General features: G+C 45.7%; 1 protein-coding gene across 1 annotated transcript in view; it reads left to right on the top strand.

The window, feature by feature from the left end:
• The first annotated feature begins 11,245 nt into the window (after positions 1–11,245).
• LOC137523073 (uncharacterized) overlaps positions 11,246–20,121 on the top strand; it is a 58,577-nt gene continuing 49,701 nt past the window's right edge. Inside the window, exon 1 of the mRNA XM_068243271.1 lies at positions 11,246–11,461. The gene's annotated coding sequence lies outside the window, so the exon portion shown is untranslated. The remainder of the gene's footprint in view (positions 11,462–20,121) is intronic.

Genomic DNA, 20,121 nt, shown 5'->3' with positions numbered 1-20,121 from the left:
TGCGAATGGATTAAGGTAGTTACCTTATATTACATAGAAATGGTAAGATTGGATGAAAAAGATTGGATCATTAGTGGCCACCATTATGCTGCTTGGTATTTGACCAATTAACTACTTCAGCCATACACTCAGATCAGGATCATCCACCAGGCAACATAGGCAGGTGCCTGGGGCCTAGTGGGTGTCATGGGACCCATCAGCCACCTTCTCTGACCTCTCTCCACTTCAGCTTACAAAAAAAACACAGGGGGCCCCAGACTTCCTTTAAATGCAATGATTGTTCTATTTGCAAACTGCAAAAATTAACATAAATCTAGCTAACAGGCTGTGTGAGGAAGATATTTAAAGGGATGGTTTGCTTAATAAACCTGGGATGCACAGAGCTTTTCACTAGCTGTCAGTGCTAGTCGTAATGGAAAAATCTACGCTTACGGATCATTACGCGTAATTTTACGCTATTACGCATTATGCAATTACGGTTACGGCGCAGGAAATTATCTACGGTTCATCACTGTAATTACGCGTTAACTTACGCAGTTACGCATAATGATACCGTAATGTAGGCGCTTACGCTACGATGTTATGCGTAGTGCCGTAATACCCATTAATGCGTACTTTTTGACGCATACGGACAGCTATTGCGTACACATCATTCGTATGCGTCAAAACGTACGCTTATATACTGAAGGGCGGCAGAAGATACTATTGGTTGCTTAGGATGTTGACTGATTGGCTACTCTTAGAAAAGGGGAGTTTTTACGTTAGTTATTACGCGTAAAATTACGCGTAAGTCTTCGTAAAATTACGCATACCTACCAATTACGGTACACAGCATAATTACGATACCACTTAACTGCTTACGCGTAAATAATTACGCGTAAGACCGTAAGTTACGCATATCGCTTACGCGTAAATTTGCATTGAATTACGATGCGTAATGACGCTCATGCGTAATTTCAGCCCAGCACTGCTAGCTGTAGATTCACAGCTAGCCTTCAATGAAATGCCTAAGAACAGATACAAGAAAGAAAACCGTGTCAAACATTTTTCTGATGAAATATTGTACAAATTCTACTAAAGGAGGTCATGTAGTACCCACAGCAGCTCATCATATTTGAAGGAAAAAAAACTGAGCAGCAAAAAGAAAATAAATAAAAATATAAGGTAATGCAAAAATGTGTAATGTAAAAATGTTTTGCAGAAATACCGGTACTTCATTTTTAACCATATAAATAATTAAAATGTTGGTTGTGTAATTCACTGTTTTTTCCCCTCGGTTGGCCGCTCACTGGTGAGAAGAAAACTTCCTCAGGAAATGTGGGTAAGCCTCCTACGGCCTACTGACTTCACACTTGTTACTGATGGGGGAACAGGTTGCCGGGCAACGGAGGGATAGAACAGGAAGTTCAAGGAGAAGAGTTCGAAATCTGTTGTTCTGACAAACGCGGCCACCTCTGACAGCATGAAGCCTGAACTTCAGATTCTTATGCAATCAAAGGAAGCAACGCAATTTAATCTGCTCCATACTGCAATTTCCAGCATGAAATAGTTTCTTTCTTGTAAAACAAGTGTTATAATATTACAGGAAATCCTGGATGGAAGCCAATCTAACAAGCTTCTGCCTGAACTGCGCCTGGCTTTTGAAATACATTTGCCAGATTTTTTTTTTTTTTATTGAAGTGTCGCAACTCAGAATTGCCTTTGTTTGAGCCGAACTGCAGATTAAATTAATGAATTAAAGAGGCCCTGTAGTATCATAGAGTAGAATGCAGTAGATTATTCATTTTTTATGTAATTTTGCTGGTATTTTACTGCTTTATATTTGTATGTAACCCTACCCTATCTGCTTAGCTGATTTCAGTACTTTTGGTAGTAAAGATAAGCAGGCAAATGCAGCAAAACTGATTTTACAGGCTCATTGGAAAAGTTATCCCAGGCAGTGGTGTATCTAGAGGAGTGCAGGCATGTCTCTTTCCCAGGGCTGAATTTACCATAAGGCGCTATAGGCACGTGCCTACAGGCGCCTGATATTGGAAAGGCACCTCACTCCCCTCCTCTAGAGCCTCCCTCCCAGCTTCCCTATGCAGAGTCCTGATGAGAGCATAAATTAGAGGTTACTCACCCTGCTCTCTGCATTCCACTGACCAGATCTCCCTTCAGTCAGGGGCACCTCTAGCTACTTAATACTAATACTAATGGGCCCCTGTAGGGTTAGGGTTAGGGTTGATGGGCAAGGGAAGTAAGGGAAGAGTGACAGCTGGGCCAGCCAGCACAGTTGTGGTGCAGTTCAGTGGGGGTTTGTAGGGTCATGGAGGATGAAGTCTAGGGTGCCAGGAGATCTGTGCCTATAGGCTCCTGTGAGGTAAATCCAGGCCTGCTCTTGCCATGGGAGGCACAGCGCTATGGGTGCCACATTGCTATTGGTGCCGTGCCTGCCCTGGTGCCTCCCCCTCAGACAGATATGAAAGTTAAGCCTAGTATAGTAAACCCGTATATAATAAAACTTCTGTTATAGTAAACCTGTTTTTGGCCCCTGCAGCATTTTATATCCAGCTATAGTGGAAAGTGGGTGGAGAATGCACCATACATCAGTCTGAGACCCATGAGCTGTGGTCCGCACCCAGGCTGGCAGCCACTTGTGGCCTACTGGCTATCTGCACGCTACTCTGGGCCTGTGTGGATTACCTTAAAGGGGAACTGAAGTAAGAGGTATACGGAGGCTGCCATATTTATTTCCTTTTTAATCAATACCAGTTGCCTGGCAGCCCTGCTGGTTTATTTCTCTGCAGTGGTATCTGAATAACACCAGAAACAAGCATGCAGCTAGTCTTGTCAGATCTGACTTTAAAGGGGAACTGAAGAGAGAGGTATATTGAGGCTGTCATGTTTATTTCCTTTGAATCAATACCAGTTGCCTGGCAGCCCTGCTGGTCTATTTCTCTGCAGTAGTATCTGATTAAAACCAGAAACAAGCATGCAGCTAGTCTTTTCAGATCAGACTTATAAGTCTGAACCACTGAAACACCTGATCTGCTGCATGCTTGTTCAGGGGCTATGGCTAATAGTATTAGAGGCAGAGGATCAGCAGGGCTGCCAGGCAACTGGTATTGCTTAAAAGGAAATAAACATGGCAGCCTCCATATACCTCTCTCCTCAGTTCCCCTTTAAAAGCTCCAGCCAGTGACACTTATGCTTTCTGTGTAAGCTGCTGCCTGATTACTGAGGTAATTGCCTGTCAGCTGTGAGATGCTTGTGCATGGCTGCAATGCTGCAGCATCAGTCCGGCTGCACAGAAATGTGGACAGAGGAGCATGCATCAGTTCTGTACCTGCATTATCTGGTGACACCTATGCCTCCTGTGTAAACTTCTGCCTGATCACTGAGGTAATTGCCTGTCATCTGTGACTTGTTTGTGCATGGCTGCAACGCTACAGTATCATCCAGGCTGCACAGACATGTGGACAGAGGAGCATACTATAAGTACTGTACCTGCATTATCTGGTGACACCTATGCCTCCTGTGTAAGCATCTGCCTGATCACTGAGGTAATTGCCTGTCATCTGTGACTTATTTGTGCATGGCTGCAATGCTACAGTATCATCCAGGCTGCACAGAAATGTGGGCAGAGAAGCATACTATCAGTACTGTACCTAAATTAACTGGTGAGACCTACGCTTCCTGTGCAAGCTGTTGTGTGATTATTACAGGAAATTCCCTGCATATTGAGCAATGTGCATTTTGATCTAGCTTATACACTGTGCTCGCTTGCTGAAGCATTGAAAAGAAAAAAATGGCTCCCAATTATTGCCCGAATTATGATCCAGTACTGCAGTATATTTTATGTGCTTGAGTGTGACAGTTTCTGATATAGCAAACCACTTTGTCCGGTCACTTGGAGTTTACTATAAAGAGATTCTACTGTATTATGATTAGTGTGATAGTGAGATATTTTTATATATAAATACTACACTTATTTCGGCTGTTTGTAGCCACTCTTTTCTTTTCTTTATTCAATTTCCTCTTTTATCCCTTGCTTGGCAAACTACAGGACCCACAATCCTTTAGGTCAGGGAGGGGAAGTGACGTAGCGCTACTCTAGCGCTGCTGATGCTCCCTGGTGGTGCGCGGCCGCGCACACGATGATGTTGGGTGACGTCCCCTGGCCCTGCCCACTTTACTGGGGTCTGCTATTTAATAGCCGAGCACGCTTAGTTGTTTTTATGCCCAGTGGAAGCCGCCAGACTTTAAAGAGCGGCGAATTGCGACGGCTAGTGGTGGATGCCATCCCCCAATTCTTTTACTGACCTTTCTATCGGTAAGCAGCAGCACTTTCCTGTCAGTGTGTATACACTGTCTTCTGCACTATTTTGCACTTTATTTCTCTTTGCATATGCACTTATTGTTGCCTTGTGTTTCCCTTGTCCACTTTCTGGACCTTCTCTGCACCTTATGACATATTAATTATTTGTCTGTTTTGCACATTTTTACACCTTGCTGCGGTAACCCTTGTATTAACTGATTATCTGGATGGACATGTGATCTCTTTCCATTTATTATGCCCTCTGTGTAACTGTGATTACTTTAGTGGTCAGTAATTTGTATGGATCAATCAACCCAGGATTTATATGTGTGATTTCCACACTTTTATATGTACTATTGTTGATTGGCTTTATATCCAGCATGGCTTTTTAAAGGATACCACAACTGACATGTGACATGATGAGATAGACATGTGTATGTACAGTGCCTAGCACACAGATAACTATGCTGTGTTCCTTGTTTTCTTTCTCTGCCTGAAAGAGTTAAACATCAGGTATGTAAGTGGCTGACTCAGTCCTGACTCAGACAGGAAGTGACTACAGTGTGACCCTCACTGATAAGAAATTCCAACTATAAAACACTTTCCTAGAAGAAAATGGCTTCTGAGAGCAATAAAGAGATAAACAAGGGGGGAATTCTTATCAGTGAGGTCACACCAGGGGTGCCTCTAGCCATTTTGTCACTCCAGGCGAGAAAACCTGTGGCGCGCCCCCCCCCCCCCCCCCCCTGTAATGCAGCAGCATTTCACCAGAAAATAATCACAATATGTTGCCGTTTCACTAGAAAATAATTGTAATGCGTCAGCGTTTCATCACAGTCAGGAACATGACTGTACTCTGTAAAGTGCTGCAGAAGATTTCAGGGCTATATAAATACATAATATTAATATGGAAGGACATTAGACATTGACTATGGTAGGGATTAGATTGTGAGCTCCTCTGAGGACAGTCAGTGACATGACTATGTATTCTGTAAAGTGCTGCAGAAGATGTCGGTGCTATATAAATACATAATAATATTATGGTAGGACATTAGGCTGTGACCATGTTAGGATTAGAGTGTGAGCTCCTCTGAGGACAGTCAGTGACATGACTATGTACTCTGTAAAGTGCTGCAGACAATGTCAGTGCTATATAAATATATAATAATAATATGGTAGGACATTAGACTATGACTATGGTAGGATTAGATTGTGAGCTCTTCTAAGGACGGTCAGTGACATGACTATGTACTCTGTAAAGTGCTGCAGAAGATGTCAGTGCTATATAAATACATAATAATAATAATAATAAGGTAGGACATTAGACTATAACTATGGTAGGATTAGAGTGTGCGCTCTTCTAAGGACGGTCAGTGACATGACTATGTACTCTGTAAAGTGCTGCAGAAGATGTCAGTGCTATATAAATACATAATAATAATATGGTAGGACATTAGACTATAACTATGGTAGGATTAGAGTGTGAGCTCCTCTGAGGACAGTCAGTGACATGACTATGTGCTCTGTAACTATGTAAAGACAGATAACATGACATGACAACAACATTATGAAATAAAAGCATTATAATCTTTGAGAGCCTGAGCTGAAGCTCGGGTTCACAAAGAGATACTTAGCCAAAGAGAGGGAAGCCTCAGGATCTTATTGAGCTTTTGAGGCTTCATTCAGCGCCGTCTGCTCTCCCACTACCAAGTGCAGACTCCCTACACATTATGCTATACATGTGCGGCTCCAGCTTGCTACACATGCGCAGTGGCTGTGCTGATGCCAGAAGAGGAGAGGAGCTGTGCATGGCAAGGGTGGACCGCAGAACTCTGAGGGAAGCCTCAATAGAATCCTGAAGCTTCCCTCTCTTTAGCGAAGTATCTTTTGAACCCAGCTTCAGTTTAGGTACACTAATACAGGGCAATAAACAAGTTATTTAAAGGAATACTTAAGTCTGATAAAAAAGAAGACTTTTACTCACCCTGGGCTCCCCTCAGCCCCCTGCAGCTGAACGGTGTCCTCTCCGTGTCCCTCCGATACATCTGGACTCGCCGGCAGCCATTTCCGGTTTGCCCGTCACCGGCCGACAGGCTGGGAACGCGGCTGATTATCCGCGTCCCCGGCCGCAATAGCGCCCTCTATAATGCTATTGCGGCCAGGGACGCAGCTAATCAGCCGCGTTCCCAGCCTGTCGGCCGGTGACGGCCAAACCGGAAATGGCTGCCGGCGAGACCAGGCGCATCGGAGATACACGGCAAGGGCACCGTTCAGCTGCAGGGGGATGAGGGGAGCCCAGGGTGAGTAAAGGTCTTTTTTTATCAGACTTAAGTATTTATTTAATGAGATAAAGGAAAGTGAGAAAAATAAGTGAAAGACACAGCAGACTAGGAGAGAAGGCATGGAGATAGAGGGACAGTAGGAGATGGCAGAGAAAGATGCAGGAAAGTGGGAGAGTGTCATAAAAGAGGTGAGGTACAGGAAACAGATTGGGGGGAGGGAGAGATGCCAGAAAATGGAGAGTCAGAGTGAGTGTGGGAGAGACAGATGTGTCTCACCACAGGTGGTCCTGTTTCACAGGGTCAGATTGAAGCACTGGGAGGGGGTACATAATGAGGGAGGGACGGGGATGGAATATATGGAGCCAGAGACAAGCAGGACCATCACAGGGAATTCAGACACAGGATCGTTTCAGCCAGCCATGATTACAGTTTATGTAAACTGTGCATGTACCTTCTAAGGTGCTTTCCTGCTCCTGTCCCTATGGCTGCCATCGTTGTCACCAGGATGCAGAGGATTGCTGGCCAGATGGAGCACACAGCAGGACACAGCTGATCTCTCCCCACTTCCTGACATGCTCTCCGTGCTGCAGCTCTGTCCCTTAGGCAGCCCTGTGATGGCATCCGTGCATGTTGTCACTGATGCCTGAAACTTTGAAACTCCCCGGGAATGAGAGGGGGCGGGCACACAATCAGCCATAGAGCAGGAAGCTTTCTGATGCTCTCTATGTGTGCCACATCCTTCCTCCTGGGCGGAGCAACGGCACTCGTCTCTTGTGCTATGTGGATTGGAATGGATCAGCTCCGTTCCTGGCTGCCCTCCTGCGGGGCGGGGCGGGGCGGGGGTTAGCTTCTCCATGCAGCCAGGCTGGTTGTCTCTTTCTCCCCCTTCGTATGCGGCAAGAAGAAGTAGAGCAGCCGGCAGATGATACCGCTGAGCTCCCGCGGTTTAAAGAGGCCATGCCAAGGGAGCATAAATGACAGAAAAGTGCGCCTTTGAACTGGATGGCGCTCTAGGCAGATCGCTGTAGTGCCAGTGCCCAAAGGCGGCCCTGGGTCACACTGTAGTCACTTCCTGTCTGAGTCAGGACTGAGTCAGCCACTTACATACCTGATATTTAACTCTTTCAGGCAGAGAAAGAAAAAAAGGAACACAGCATAGTTATTTGTGTGCTCGGCACTGTGCATTCACATGTCTATCTCATTATGTCACATTTCAGTTGTGGTATCCTTTAAGTGTTTTTATATATGTTTTTTCTGAATAAAGATGTGATTATATTGATAGATATTATCTGAGTGGTGCGGTTTTTTTAGGGAACTTCTGTTTCTTGTTCATTTTTGATTGCTTCATTGTTCCTTTCTGCACACTGTAATATTGTTATACGTAATTCTTTGAATTTGTGAGTGATGGTGCTTGCCCGCTTGTGTGTGTTGGTCATTGATTAGTGTGATAGTGAGGGTAAGACCTCGTTTACACTATACTCGCTGCTGTGCACATTCCGGCAGCGCGTATAGTGTGCGATCAGCAAAAACATCAGAAGCGCATAGAGAGCACTTCTGACGTGCAGACTATGCGCGCTGCGCAGCAGTGTGATGTGTTACCGCACTGCTGCATGCATTTTTATCAAAGTGCATTGCTAATTCACTGTAATGAATGGGTTAAGCAGCGCAACGCGGATGGCGTGCGATCAGGTGCGCTTGCGTCCAAACGCACGGCCATAGGCGTTGCTTAACGTGAACGAGGCCTTAGCGATTCTGGATGTAAGCCTGGCCTCAGGGGCATAAAGAGACAATTTGCATATTCAGTAGCGGTGCATCGTGGGAAACCACAGTTACACACTTAAATCTGAATTATCGCAAATAATTTTCGTTTTAAAGGACAACTGAATTGAGAAGAATAGGGAGCTTGCCATATTTATTTCCTTTTAAACAGTTCCAGATGCCTGGCAGCCCCGCTGATCTATTTGACTGCAGGAATGTCTGAATCACACCAGAAACAAGCATGTAGCTAAAATAATGTCAGAAAGACCTAATCTGCTTCATGCTTGTTCAGGGTCTATGGCTAATGCTACGTACACACATGCGACAACGATCGTTCGTTGAGGACGACGAACGAACTTTTAATTGACGAAAGAACGACCGAAGTAAAGTTAGTTGTAAAAAGTGTGTAACGATCACATCGTTAGAATGAACGTTACACCACGTAAAAGCACTTAATGCGCCTGCGCATAAAATTGTGAAGTTCCTTGGAGAAAAAGTGAAATACGCATGTCCAGCCTGGTACGAACGATCGTTTCCAACGATGTACCACTTTTGCTAACGATCGTCGGTGGTAAAAATCCGCCAAGACAGAACTTTGTTCTGTAGCGATTTGCCTCGTTCGTCGTTTGCCTTAATAGTCGTTGGTTCGTTTTTTGTAACGATCGTCGTTGGTAAAGATCGGGGAACGATCGTTACAAACGACTATAGTCGCATGTGTGTACGCACCTTAAAAGTATTAGAGACAGAGGATCAGCAAGATAGCCAGGCAACTGGTATTGTTTAATTGGAACTAAATATTGCAGCCTCCATATCCCCTCTTACTTCAGTTGTACTTTAAGAAGGCAAACCACACTAAACATTGCTTTTTAGTAGGAGAGCTTTTCAGTCTCTTTCAATCCCCTATACTTTCCTACCGTCTTTCCCCGAATATACGACACTGTCTTATATTGTTGTTGGGGAGGAAATATGTGCTAGAGCTTATTTTTGGGCGGGGGGGGGGGGGGGGAGGGGCTAGATGCTTTGTGTATGGGGAGGTGTGTGGGCTCTTACCGCACCTCCATTGTGGCTGCGTCCCCCTCCGTTCCAATCAATTTCTCCGGTGGTGGTGGTGGCGGCGGCATTGTATTCAAGCTATGAGGGCGCCCTTTGACCCTCACACTGCACGCAGTACGCTTTGCCGGCTTTGCGCTGGCGCTCCCTTCCTATCATAATCATGCGCCTGGCTGATGCGTCCCAGGCGCACATTGAATATTACATGAGCGGAGCGTCAGCGCCAAGCCGGCAAAGCCTACTGCGTGCAGCGTGAGGGTCAAAGGGCGCCCTCATAGCTTGAATACCATGTCGCCGCCGCCGCCACCACTGGGGAAATTACTTGGAATGGAGGGGGACGCAGCCACAAGGTAGGTGCGGTAAGAGCCCACACACCTCCCCATACACACAGCGCCCCCCCCCCCCCCCCCCCCTAGCTAGGCCTTATTTTCGGAGTAGGTCTTATATTTCAAGCATGCTTGAAATATAAGGGAGGCCTTACTTTCGGGGTAGGTCTTATTTTAGGGGAAAGACAGTAGTGGTTTTGGGTCACCTCAAACTGCTTGGTTACTCTGTTGTGAGGGTTGTGTAATGGTGGCCACTAACGGTCCAATTTCTAGCGAAAAATCGTTCGATCGGATTGGTTGTGAATAATCTCATTTGATGGGCAGAATCAATTACAAATGATTGTAAAAACGATTGGATTTTCATCAAACTAAAATTTGGATTTTCTTGTTGGCAGTGATAGATAGGGAGAAAAGATTGCTTCGCTGATGGTGTAGTGAACAATTTTTCTTCCGTTCAGAATTACCTGATCACTCGAACAATTTTTCGCTAGAAATTGGATGTTAGTAGTCACCATTAAGGTGGCCACACACCATACAATTTTTTTAAATATCTGTTCATTTCAAGAATTGCAATCAATTTTTCTGACTGATTGTAACATTTTAAAAATCCGACCAATGTACCACACACCTATGTTCAATGTTTCCCCCAATTATGATAACCATGATTGGAAACTCTGAGAAAATTGCTAGGGTGTGTATATTAATAAATTGACAATCTAACACACACCATACAATCTTCAGAAAAATTGAAGAAAAATTGGCAGCATTCTGGATCGATAAAATCGAAAAAAAACGGGAAATCCGATCGGATTTTCCAGTCGAATTAAAAAAAAGCTTTCGATTTTTATGCGGGAGATCCGATCATATTTATCGAATTGCTGTAAAATCGGATCATTTTATTGTATCGTGTGTTGCCAGCTTAAAGGAATACTGTAGGGGGGTTGGGGGAAAATGAGCTGAACTTACCCGGGGCTTCAAATGGTCCCCTGCAGACGTCCTGTGCCCGCGCAGCCACTCACCGATGCTCCGGCCCCGCCTCCAGTTCACTTCTGGAATTTCTGACTTTAAAGTCTGAAAACCACTGCGCCGGCATAGCCGTGTCCTCGCTTCCCCTGATGTCACCAGGAGCGCACGGCGTAGGCACAGACCATGCTGGGCCTGCGCAGTATGCTCCTGGTGACATCAGCAGGAACGAGGACACGACAACGCAGGCGCAGTGGTTTTCAGACTTTAAAGTCAGAAATTCCAGAAGTGAACCGGAGGCGGGGCCGGAGCATAGGGGAGTGGCTGTGCGGGCACACGGTGTCTGCGGAGGGAAGCCCTGGGTAAGTTCAACTCATTTTCCTCCGACCCCCCCTACAGTATCCCTTTAAGAGAAGTCTGTACATAAGAGATGTACCCAGGCTACAGTTATTGTACGTAGAAATCTCTGCCCCTCGCAAGTCCCAGGCTGTGTGCTGATAGCGTTGCATGCTCAGATCTGCTGATGAGGTCAGTAGAGGAGGGGCAGATATAGGAAGTGGGTGGCACTGGCAGGGAATGTCAGAGTTGAGTTCTGCAACTACGCACATTTCTAAAAGTTTTAACAATTGATCTAAATCAATTTTTTCAAAAGAAGAACACCCCCTGAAGCCTCATAATGCTTCCTGTGCTACACTGACGGTGTACTATTAACCCTTTACTAGCCAGGAAATCTATTATCCCGTCTTCCAGCTGCAGGAGGGGATCGACAGAAACGACTTCAAGTAAGTGACTCGCAGATCACACACCAGTAATCTGTGTACAGCAGGCGCCTCATGTCAGTGTCTGCATTACATCAGCCCAGTAGTTATTAGAATGTCATTTTCAGCAGGTGTTATCTTATCTTGTTACCTTAAAGGGGAACTGAAGTTAGAGGTATATGGAGGCTGCCATATTGATTTCCTTTTAAGCAATACCAGTTGCCTGGCAGTCCTGGTCAGCTTTCTGCCCGCATTAGTGTGAATCACACACCGGAAACAAGCATGCAGCTAATCTTTTCAGATCTGACAATAATGTCAAAAACACCTGATCTGCTGCATGCTAGTTTAGGGGCTATGGCTGAAAGTATTAGAGACAGAGGACCAGCAGGATAGTCAGGCAACTGGTATTGCTTAAAGGAAATAATTATGGCACCCTCCATATACCTCTTACTACAGTTGTCTTTTAAAGTGGACCTGAACTCTTGTACAGGACAGAAGGAAAACAGAGAAAAATACACCCTGTATGTACTATTTATAGAAAACAAAAGTTTGCTTTCTTAAAACAGAAAGACTTTGCGATAATTCAGGTTGGAGTGAGCTTGAGATGTCTCCAAGTGCTATAAATAGTCTGTACTATTTATAGAGTTTAGCCTGTCACATTTCCCCACATCTGTGACTAAGCACAAGTTGTAATTTGATCCCTCAGCTGTGTCAGCTGGCTGCCTTGGCAGCACACTGCGGATTTATTGCAGGATTTGTATCAGCTGCAACAAAGAAATGTTTTTCATCTAAAGGTTATTATGCTGTTGCTTATCTATTAAAGCAGAGAGGAAGTTCTGAGTTTTGGTCAGCTTTAAAGCCTAGGACACACCTTCAATTTTGATTGGTCACTAACCATCTTACCACCTCCGCGTAGCATAAGAGTTTACCTGGGTAACCTGTCTATAGTATTAGAAGTCTTAAACCAATGGTGTCTTTTGTCTCTTCTTTCTGGCTACTTACACACCAGGACGTTGCGTTTAGGGGACGTTATAGGGCACATAACGTGACGCAACGCCTGGTGTCGTTGGAGCAGGACGCTACCAAGAGCCGCGTTACAAGCAGCTCTTAGTGCGCCTGTCGGAGGCACTGCGGAGACCACGTGAGCGGAACTCTCCACATCACGTGGTTCCGCCAGCCAATCCGCGGCCGCTCCAGGATGTAAACACTGCAAGTGCAGTGAATAATAAGTAGCCATGTGCCTGGCTACGTAGCACCCTCTCCCCGCCTCCTCTCCGCCCATAAAATGAAAAAAAAAAACTACTGAGCATGTGCAAACAGTCTAACGCGGCTTAGCCGCGTGTAAAGTACTGCATGCAGTATGTCATGTAGACGTGCTGCGTTACACTGTAACGCAACGTGGGCACTGTGAACAGCCCATTGATTTTTCATTGCTGTGCGGTGGGGCTGCGTTACAGGCTGCACTAACGTGCGCCTGTAACGTCCCACTGTGAAAGCAGCCTCTGTGAAGTTTGACAACTTTCTCAGCATACATCGCCAGCCTTAAAGGGGAACTTCAGCCTAAACAAACATACTGTCATTAAGTTACATTAGTTATGTTAATTAAAATAGATAGATAATATAATCTCTTACCCACCCTGTTTTAAAAGAAAAGGCAAATGTTTGTGATTTTATTGGAGCAGCCATCTTTTTGGTTGAAAGGAGGTGACAGGGAGCATGAGACACAGTTCCAACCGTCCTAGGCAACGAGAACAACAACATCAGAAATCCCATCATGCTTTGCACAGCATCAGGGGAAAAATGTCCGGGCAGTTTTATTCTGTGCAGCTAAAAATGAGGCTTGGGTAAGAAAAACAAAGTTCTGATGCTGTGAAACTGTTAAAGAAACACCAAGCCTTTTCAGTGCCGCTGAGTAGATTTTTAGTCTGGAGCTTCACTTTAAAGCATGCTGGGAATTGTAGTTCATAGAACATTATCCCCCACCTATCTTACAACCTTTTCTGGGGTTAATGTGGGTTGTACAGTCATCTGTTATTACTGCACAAAAACAAATGCTGTAAGGATGTGTAAAATACTTACTGGGAAAATATACACACTATTAAACTATTACAGTATTTCTTTGTTGGAAAAAAAAGTATTTATAATCTGCAGGTGCTCCTCCTACATGGGGGAGGTGGTGACATTGGCCAACCAATCAAAATGAAAGGTCTATACCAGGCTTAAAGTGAACCTGAACCTTTGCACAGGACAAAAGGAAAACAGAGATAAATGCACCCTGTATGTACAGTACTATTTATAGAGTTTAGCCTGTCTAATTTCCCCTCATCTGTGACTAATCACAAGTTGTAATTTGATCTCTCAGCTGTGTCAGCTGCCTGTCATGGCAGAGCAGCTAATGTGTAAACACAGGATGTTAACAATATGGCTGCTTTCATGAAAGCAGGAAGTGGACACACTGCAGATTTATTGCAGGATTTGTAACAGAGAAATGTTTTTCTTTAAAGTAAACCTGAGACGGGCAAAGTAAAAGATTTTATACTCAAAAAATCTATACTTCAAAAAATCTGCAGCGTGCTTACTTCCTGCTTTCATGGAAGCAGACATAGGGTTAACATCCTGTGTTTACATATTATCTGCTCTGCCGATGTAGCCGGCTGACACAGCTGAGAGATCAAACTACAATTGTGATAAGTAACAGATGAGGGGGAGTTAAACAGGCTAAACGCTCTAAATACGTACAGGTTGCATTTCTCTACACTTTCCTTCTGTTTTGTGCAAGAGTTCAGGTCCACTTTAAAGATTATTTATTTTATCTGAAAAGTGCAGACGTATCACACAACACTGAACAGTAAGTATGGGGTGCAGATGACAAGCCTGCCTACATAATAAGCATAAACTATCACATAGGAGGATGAGAGATCTTTGTCCGATTGAGCTTACAATCTAGGAGGTGGAAGGAGATAGTATACAGTAGAAAGAAGAGTTGGAACTGTAGTTCATTGGACATAGTTAGGAGAGAGGAAGATGGGTGGGAAGGTTTGAAGAGGGGCTTCTTGAGTTAGTTTTTAAATGTACTAAAAAGTTGAAGCAAGCCTAATGGCATTAGGGTGAGAATTCCAAAAAGCAGGTGCAGCCCTAGGGAAGTCTTGGAGCCGTGCATGAGAAGATGTTAGTAGTGAGGAAAGGAGAGGGCAGTTAGGGGTGTTTTCCATCACTCAAGTTTGTCAAAAACAGGAAAATGAAAATGACTGATACTTACTGATTTTAAGTTTTAAATCATAATTGAATTTAATCATCACTCCATCACTTCACCATTAACCCTCCTGGCGGTAAGCCCGAGCTGAGCTCGGGGTAAGCCGCCGAAAGGCACCGCTCAGGCCCCGCTGGGCCGATTTGCATAATTTTTTTTTTGCTGCACGCAGCTAGCACTTTGCTAGCTGCGTGCAGTGCCCGATCGCCGCCACTCTCCGCCGATCCGCCGCTATCCATCGCGCCGCAGCCGCCCCCCCCCCCCCAGACCCCGTGCGCTGCCTGGCCAATCAGTGCCAGGCAGCTCTATGGGGTGGATCGGAATCCCCTTTGACGTCACGACGTCGATGACGTCGGTGACGTCATCCCGCCCCGTCGCCATGGCGACGGGGGAAGCCCTCCGGGAGATCCCGTTCTTTGAACGGTATCTCCGGATCTCCGATCGCCGGCGGCGATCGGAGGGGCTGGGGGGATACCGCTGAGCAGCGGCTATCATGTAGCGAGCCTTTGTCTCGCTACATGAAAAAAAAAAAAAAAAAAAAAAAAGATTTGCTGCCCCCTGGCGATTTTTTAGCAAACCGCCAAGAGGGTTAAAAGACATTTTAAAATGTGTGTTTACAGATTTTTTTTTTCCTGATGTATAAGTCGTGTTTGAATTACAAACAGGAGTGAGGAGAATGTACATTTGTAATAGGCGGTATTCGTTTTTGGTGTAACAATTAGATGCCAATAATATAATTAGTGATGTAGCGAGCATCAAATGTTGCATTTGCGAACGCTAATTTACTGCAAATGTTTGCGAACCGCCTGTTCGCGGCAGGCCTCAGGCCCAGTGCACACCGAGCGGTTTTAGCAGCGATCCGCCAGTAAAAACGCTTGGCTAACGTATCTCAATGGGATGGTGCACACCAGCGGTTTGAGGTTTTTAGCAAACCACAAACGTGGCTCCTGCTGCATTTTTGCGGTTTGCAGAAGTGTTTCTGCCTCAATGTTAAGTATAGGAAAAACGCAAACCGCTCTGGAAAACGCTAGATCAGGGCGGTTTTCCAGGAGTTTTTGTTACAGAAGCTGTTCAGTAACAGCTTTACTGTAACAGTATTTGTAATCTGCTTCACAAAAACGCTCCAAAAAACGCTAGGCATGCATAGAAAACCTCTCTAAACATACCTAGAATCGCTCTAAAAACTGCTGCAAAAACTGCTAGTGTTTTGAGGATCTGCTAGAAGTTTTGGTGTGCACTGGGCCTCATAGACTTAAAAAGAAACTCCGACCAAAAATTGAACTTTATCCCAATCAGTAGCTGATACCCCCTTTTACATGAGAAATCTATTCCGTTTCACAAACAGACCATCAGGGGGCGCTGTATGACTGATATTGTGGTGAAACCCCTCCCACAAGTAACCCCTCCCACAAGAAAAGTTTGAACTTTTGTGGGAAATAACGGAAAATTGAATACTCACCTAACGGTAATTTTCCTTTCCTGATGCATCCATGTCAGCACAACGGGTATTGGCTCCGCCCAATGACCCCACAGGACACATGTGTATAAAGTTTTGCCCCACCCTTCCATACATGTCTCGTAACTAGTGCCTCACCGAACAGTGGGCGGGTCCCTTGTGCTGACATGGATGCATCAGGAAAGGAAAATTACCGTTAGGTGAGTATTCAATTTTCCGTTTTCCTAATGCCTCCATGTCAGCACAAAGGGATGTAACTAGACAGAAAGGAATACGGGAGGGAACTGGAGCAGGTGCAAACAAAATTTGTTTATTCACATTATAAGAGAAAAAGATTTGTAATTATACAGTGGGTGTAATATTGGAGTAGGAAGATAGAACAGCTCTCCCAAACTCCACGGTCGTAGTGCTGGCCGTGTCGACTTGATAATGCCTTATGAAGGTGTTTATCGTGCTCCAATTGGCCGCTTGACATATTTTGGTAGCAGAGATATTGGAGTGAGCTGCCCAGGATGCGGACAATCCCCTGGTCGAGTGTGCCCTTATCTCACTCGGAGGCTCTTTCCCAGCTGCCCTATAAGCTCCCTGGATTGTTCGAACCAGCCATGAGGCTATAGTTCTCGATGAAGCTGCCTCCCCTTTGCGATAACCTGCCGGCACGATGAATAATCTATCCGTTTTCCTGATATCCTTCGTTGCTTCCAGGTAGGATTTCAATGACCTTGCCACATCCAACGAGGAGGACACCTGAGAATCCCCTTGCACGAAGCAAGGTAGCGACCATTCTTGATTAATATGAAGGGTGGACGGTACCTTAGGTAGGAATCCATTCACTGGACGAATCTCAACTCTGTCCGGATAAAAAGACAGATAGGGTTCGAGATGACTAAGGGCCTGAAGTTCTGATGATCTTCTTGCTGAAGTAATTGCTACCAGAAAGACGGATTTTAGCGTCTTGAACCAGAGTGAGCAGTCTTCTAGAGGTTCGAATGGAGATTTGGTTAAGTAGTTTAGAACCAGAGGTAAGTCCCATTTCGGAAAGATCGCTCTGGCAGGAGGTCTGACTCTCATAACACCTGCCACAAACTGCTTCACTAAAGGCTCCAAAGCCCATCGGTGACCCGTCAAGGCCGAGACAGCTGAGATCTGTACCTTCACCGAGTGATAAGCCAATCCCTTATTAAGACCAGTTTGAAGAAAGGCTAATACCTGCTGAATTGGTGGGTGTAGAAAATCGAATCCTGTTTTAGCCGCAAATTGCGTAAACACCTTCCAGATTCTATAGTACGTTGAGTTTGTTGTGTGTTTTCTAGCTTTGAGAAGAGTATCGATTACTGCCTCCGAACAGCCTAAAGTTCTTAGTTTCCGCCTCTCAATTTCCAGGCCTTCAATTTCAGGCGAGAGGGATTCGGGTGCAGTATCGGTCCCTGGGATAGGAGAGTCCTGGACACCGGTATCTGAATCGGCGGAGCTACTGCCATCCGAGATATCATAGGGAACCAGGGTCTCTTTGGCCACCATGGCAGTACCGCCAGTAGAATCACGGGCTCCAACTGTAATCTTTGTAGAAGTCTCATGATTAAGGGAACCGGAGGGAAGACATAGGCAACTTGGAATGTCCATGCCGCAGTTAGTGCATCGTATGCTTCTGCATCTCTCTCTCGGCCCCGGCTCATGAATCTTTGGCACTTCCTGTTGGCCCTGGTTGCCATGAGATCTAGTTCTGGTTCTTGCCAATGGGTGCAGATCATCCTGAAGACTGAGTCCTCCAGCTCCCACTCGTTGTTCGAGATGGTTGTTCTGCTCAGGTAATCTGGAACTATGTTTGAGGACCCCGGAATGTATGTTGCTGTGAGCGATTTCAGTTCCCTTATTGCTAGCGAAAATATCTGGGAGGTCTCCTCCATAAGAGACTGACTTCGGGAGCCCCCCTGATTTCTTATGTAAGCCACCGCCGTCCGATTGTCCATCTGGAGTAGTATATCTTTCCCCCGAGTCTGGGTTTGAAAGTGCCGAAGGGCACATAGGGCTGCCCTTAGTTCCAGCTTGTTGGCTGGCCAATATCTCAGGGATGATGGCCATTTCCCTTGTATTACCCTTGACTCGCAGACAGCTCCCCAGCCTCTCGTGCTGGCATCCGTGCTTATTATCATTGGAACCCCTGGTTTTAGTGGTAACTTCCTCCTCAGGTTCTCCATTTTCAACCACCAAGGAAGGTCCTTCTTCATACAGGCCGTGATCAGTATTGTTTGGCGTAAGCTGACTCCATCCCATTGTGCTAGAAACCCTAATTGTAGACTTCTTAAGTGCCAATGGGCCCATGGGATCAATGGAATTGTGGAGGACATTGTCCCCAATACTCTGAGGCATGACCTTGCTGTCGCTACTGTTGAAAGGAGTAACTGTAAAACTCTCTGCACTATTACTGGGATCTTTCCTTCCGGTAAGCTCACTGTATTTTCCGTAGTATGAAATCTGGCTCCAAGGTAGACCAGTTCCTGAGAAGGTTCGAGGTGGCTTTTGGTATAATTCACTAGCCATCCGAATTGCTTGAGAATGTCCAGCAGTATGTCTCTGTACGTCGTCCCCTTGTCCACTGACTCTGACAACAGAAGTATGTCGTCCAGGTAATGGAAAACACGGATGTTCTGTAACCTGACGATCGCTATTACTTCCAGAAGGAGTTTCGAGAATGTTCTGGGTGCCGTGCAGATGCCAAAAGGCAGGCATACAAACTGAAAATGTAGATTCCCCACTAGTGTTGGGCGAACAGTGTTCGCCACTGTTCGGGTTCTGCAGAACATCACCCTGTTCGGGTGATGTTCGAGTTCGGCCGAACACCTGACGGTGCTCGGCCAAACCGTTCGGCCATATGGCCGAACTAAGAGCGCATGGCCGAACGTTCCCCGAACGTTCGGCTAGCGCTGTGATTGGCCGAACGGGTCACGTGGTTCGGACCCGAACGCGCTCTGATTGGCCGAACTGTCACGTGGTTCGGGTAAATAAATACCCGAACCACGTCATATCTCCGCCATTTGTCTGTGGGTTTAGCTTTGGGTAGGCAGGCAGGGTAGTTCGCGCTCCAGCCACGCTAGCCAGGGTCCCCCCTGTCATTGTGTCACTGCTGGGAACAGTAGTACACCGCTTGCTCAGCCACACTATATAGCATTCTGTTTACTGCCACTCTGTGTACCTCGCTCAGCCACACTATATAGCATTCTGTTTACTGCCACTCTGTGTCTGCTGGGAATAGTGGTACACCGCTCGCTCAGCCACACTATATAGCATTCTGTTCACTGTTCTGTGTCTGCTTGGAATAGTGGTACACCGCTCGCTCAGCCACACTATATAGCATTCTGTTTACTGTTCTGTGTCTGCTGGGAATAGTGGTACACCGCTCGCTCAGCCACACTATATAGCATTCTGTTTACTGTTCTGTGTCTGCTGGGAATAGTGGTACACCGCTCGCTCAGCCACACTATATAGCATTCTGTTCACTGTTCTGTGTCTGCTGGGAATAGTGGTACACCGCTCGCTCAGCCACACTATATAGCATTCTGTTTACTGTTCTGTGTCTGCTGGGAATAGTGGTACACCGCTCGCTCAGCCACACTATATAGCATTCTGTTTACTGTTCTGTGTCTGCTGGGAATAGTGGTACACCGCTCGCTCAGCCACACTATATAGCATTCTGTTCACTGTTCTGTGTCTGCTGGGAATAGTGGTACACCGCTCGCTCAGCCACACTATATAGCATTCTGTTTACTGTTCTGTGTCTGCTGGGAATAGTGGTACACCGCTCGCTCAGCCACACTATATAGCATTCTGTTTACTGTTCTGTGTCTGCTGGGAATAGTGGTACACCGCTCGCTCAGCAACACTATATAGCATTCTGTTTACTGTTCTGTGTCTGCTGGGAACAGTAGTACACCGCTCGCTCAGCCAGAGTATATAGCATTGTGTTTACTGCCACTCTGT

Source organism: Hyperolius riggenbachi, chromosome 6 (genome assembly GCF_040937935.1).
Source record: "Hyperolius riggenbachi isolate aHypRig1 chromosome 6, aHypRig1.pri, whole genome shotgun sequence".
Lineage (NCBI taxonomy): Eukaryota > Metazoa > Chordata > Amphibia > Anura > Hyperoliidae > Hyperolius > Hyperolius riggenbachi.
The sequence above is the reverse complement of the archived record's forward strand: the minus strand, read 5'-3'. Positions and strand labels throughout refer to the sequence as shown.